General features: G+C 35.5%; 1 pseudogene; it reads left to right on the forward strand.

The window, feature by feature from the left end:
* Positions 1–1426: 1426 nt before the first annotated feature.
* Positions 1427–3680, forward strand: LOC113069657 (B9 domain-containing protein 1-like; annotated as a pseudogene).
* Positions 3681–4430: the final 750 nt, after the last annotated feature.

Below are 4430 nucleotides of genomic sequence, written 5' to 3' on the forward strand. Positions count from 1 at the left end.
ACACAGGTCCCGTAGAGGACTTTTAAGTAGTACAGACGTCTATTGCTATAAATAGTGGACTGTAAGTCAAAGACCTGGTCTCAGAGAGGGAAAATTGGCAACAGATGAGGACAGCTCAAACTGGGACAGCGTTGGGCCAAAAAGTGACAGGCTTCATCTAGGTTAAAAAAGTTTGAATAAGAGTTTACTGAGGTATAGGACTAAAAGGACTGAGTCCTAAATTCAGTTCATGAATTTATATATTAATTGCCTGTGTGACAGTTTGGCTTTTTTTTTTTTAGATATTTCACGCTTTTTTTCTTTCAGTTTCAAGGTCTTGTTTTCTGTATTGAGGGCCCAGCCTCCGTCAAGCTGAGAGCTTTGCACAAGACAAAATAATTTATCAAGAACAAAATAACCCCAGAGTGAGTTTTCAATGAACAGAGTGAATGAGAGTGGTTAAGTGCTTGAGATGGTTGTCCACAGGTGAAACAACAGTGATTTGCCATTATAGGAGGGTTAGTTTGATGTTAGATGTAATTTTATCTGCTGTTGGAATTATGCTGACACCTATTGGTGTAGATTGGAATTCTTGTGCTTGTTTATTAAATTCAGCTTATTCAAACCAAAGATGCATCTCAATGCTGCTTCGTCACACAATTTATCTAAAACAACAATTTCACTATTCTCTTTTTTAAAAAACATTGTGATATATAGGAGATGGAGATTGTAAGATGTCAAAATGATTAACAAAAAATACACAGTTGGTATACTGGACCAATAATGTGTGATTTAAAAAGATGAAAGCATATTTGTTCAAAGCAGGTTAGGCTACTACTCAAAATACGTCAAAGGCATTTTATTGGCCTTTTTTGGGATTCTTTTTCAATTGTATACTGGAAAACACACATGGACAACATAATATTTCTAGAGCAAGAGATAAACAGGCAGAATTGCAGACACAGGCAGACCTGGTAAACATTCGTGTGGAAATAATAATACATATGTGAGTCGGGTGCCCATAGTCTTGATTTGCATTGTATCTACGAATGTGCTCAGTGTTTATTGATGTTCCAGCCAATATAAAGCCATTTTATTTTAAAAATAAATCCAATTAAGCTTTTTGAATTCCTTTGTCTTGTGAGAAAGCGAAACCAAAGAGCAGATTTCCACACAGAAAAAGGCCTTCATTCAATAAATCCGGGAAACCAAAAAGTTCCTGTTTCATGTCCACGACCGCGCCATCTAGCTGAGAAAATTGGCATTTTAAAAACGCATTTTATTTCCGCCATTTTGGACCGCATCGCCTGCCTTACTGAGAGCGTCCATAGCAGCCAGTGGATGTTGACACCTGGGAATCCTTTCATTTACATCTGAACTGCGATTTCAGAGCAGCGAGGGTGGTTTGGTGTGATTAAATGTTTTCCAGGTTGTTAATGGTGTGGAAATGACCTCAAACAATCCAGCAGTTTTTCTACTCATGGTTAATGGGCCAAATCGAAGCAGCCGATGTAAGTTAACATAGATTTTAGAGGATGTGTTTGATGCAGTAAACTGTGTGCAAAGGCCTGCTCTTAATATGGATCAACTGGATTGCTAACATGTCTTATTTGTCTTAGTTCCCAGAATATGATGATCTTTACTGCAAGTATTGCTTTTGTTTATGGACCACGACTGGGCGCCCACATCAGTGAGTCACAACCTGCTTTACTCCCTTTTGGTTTACAGTTTGGAAATCAGAATAACGTGAATAATAATATTAATATTATCTTTTAATTACTATTAGAGTTATTTGCCCATCTCGATGTAATATAAGCTGTACCTTTTGTATTCTCATATATTCCACAGTAGTAAGTTTGTCTTTTTCCCCACAATCTGAAGGGCTTGGAAGAGGGAATTTCTCAAATAACATCAAAAGGTGGAGGATCTCAGAGTTTGGGTGTGGAATTATCCGCATTGCGAACGCATCACATTCAAAAGCACGACTCCATTTGGCTGTAAGTGAACCAGTTTTGGTCGAGTCAGAATCAGTTGTAATGGAGCAGGTTTTCGTGGCTCCTAAAGGGTGTAATAAACTAAAACTTAAGGTCCTTCTAATTCATCCAATATATATACAGGCACAGGGGTCCTTTCTCAAAAGAATTAGCATATTGTGATAAAGTTCATTATTTTCCATAATGTAATGATAAAAAACTTTTAACTTTCATATATATATATATATATATATATATATAAAAAGTATGATTATATCAAGATACATTTAGTTGAGATGCAAAATGAAATATGAAGTCTTATTTTGTGAGAAACTGAACAAAATGAAGTGTGTTTATGATTTAATAAGAATAAATATCTGTCAGTGGAACGTGAAATCTTGTTCTCCCTTTTAATTAAGATGTTTCTGAGTCCACTGGCCGATAATTGTTCTTGTTTTAAATATTAAACTCCCTTCACTTTCTTTTCTTTAGAGACTGTGGCTATGCACTGGATAACAAGACGAAAATATTTCATGTGTAACATCAAAAACATTTAAGTAGTGTGATCAGTAGGTTCAGTTATTTCCATGTTGTAGTGGTTAGGCACAGAGTCATTTGAGCCTTTTTGTCAAATGAATTAATGAACAAATGAAAGTAATGGAGATCTGCTGGAAGTTGTATTTACAAACTTTGAAGTGTTGATAATTATTCTAAGTAATAATGTCATGTATTGTAATACATCTTTATAATTGTGACCACAATATATATTTTAAGGATCCATCCTTTTCTTTCTTTCTTCAGGCCCCAGATTGTGGTTAGTGTGTATGCCCCGACACTTTTGGAAATGATGTTGTGAGAGGTTATGGAGCCGTACACATCCCGTTTACACCTGGAAAGTGAGTCACTTTAAGATTGTTGTCATAGCGTGATAAAAAGCAGCCAGCATGTTCAAAATCTGTCTGACATGCACACTTAAATATGAATGCTCTCTGTGCAGACACACCAAGACCATTCCTATGTTTGTTCCCGAATCTACATCAAGACTTCAGAGTTCACAAGGTTAAAACTGATTTCTCCCAAATATTCCACATTCACCTCGGCTGGTGTTTTCACATTCACATGGAAACATGAGAAGAATTAAAAAATTATCCAATCAATTATGTATGCAGTATCTTAGGGTTGTAATCTGAATTTAATTTTTCTGCTGCTGTTCCCTTTTGCACTCAAGACTTAACTTGAACTTAGTTTTAGTCAATGTGCAGCTTGTATGAACGTTTCAAATGTGAAGGTACATTGTAACTTAAACATTTTCATTTGACACTGTATTGAACATGTTAAATCTTGTACGCAGCTGGCTGATGGGACGGCGTCCAGAGTACACAGATCCCAAGGTTGTTGCCCAAGGAGAGGGAAGAGAAGGTAAGCTTTTATTTAACCCTTGCCTTCGGATGAAATATGATATTTGAGTGGATGTTTTTCCATTTCGAGCCAAGGTGTAGGTCCTCAGAAACTGTTCTAGTGCAATAAAGTGCATTTACAAGACATAACTGATGTGATTTTTTCTTTTTGCAGTTACGAGGGTGCGCTCACAAGGTTTTGTTACACTGCAGTTCAACATTGTGACTAAAGACATGAAGAAACTGGGTTATGAAACTACATCAGAGCATTCAGCTGCTACAGGACTGCCAAGAACATCACAACAGCTTTAATAACCACTTTCAGGATATAGTTTTTTAAAATCCCAGCTTTCATAGTTGCTTTATAACTATACATGTGATATTATCAGCTTTGTATGTTTTTAAATAAACTGATCTTGTGCATTTTAGATAACAGTTTCTGACCGAAATAATTTGGCTTTTTGATTTGCTTAATCTAAAGTCTAATTCTGATCTACAGATTCCATCTTTGGAATTTTTAACCCTAAACACCAAATATGATTAATCTTCGACCAGGGTTATTAGTTAACTAAAACTATAAAAAAAAAAACATGGAAATATACATAACTGAGTGAAATATAAAAGCAAGCATATTTATTTCAGGTAACTGCCAAAGCAACATCTCTCACTTTAATGTAAAACTAGATAAATTGTCAAGAGAAACTTGAAGTTGGCTTGAGAAAGCCTAGCCTAAAAATTTAAAGCAGTTGTAAAAGCCTGAATTTGAAAATGTACGATAGATATTAATAACATTTTCTAGCATGATAGCATGTTTTTTTTTACATTATTGACCCGTGACTGGCATATGCTGGCATGATTAGCATGTTTCTAGCATAACATGTCGCTAGGATAGATGGGGGAGTCTGAATGAGTTTAAATGGATCAGAAATGGTACATAGAAGAGAAGCTTAATGAAGTCTAATGGACTTCAGTGTTTACATTTGAATTTTGAAATTTGGAGTTTAAATAGTCTTTGGCTCACCTGAACACTCTGTTAATGCAAGTCTATAGGATTTTAAGATTTTTAGTCTTCAGTTTTATA

The sequence above is a fragment of the Carassius auratus genome, unplaced genomic scaffold (assembly GCF_003368295.1).
Source record: "Carassius auratus strain Wakin unplaced genomic scaffold, ASM336829v1 scaf_tig00002038, whole genome shotgun sequence".
Taxonomy (NCBI): Eukaryota; Metazoa; Chordata; class Actinopteri; order Cypriniformes; family Cyprinidae; genus Carassius; species Carassius auratus.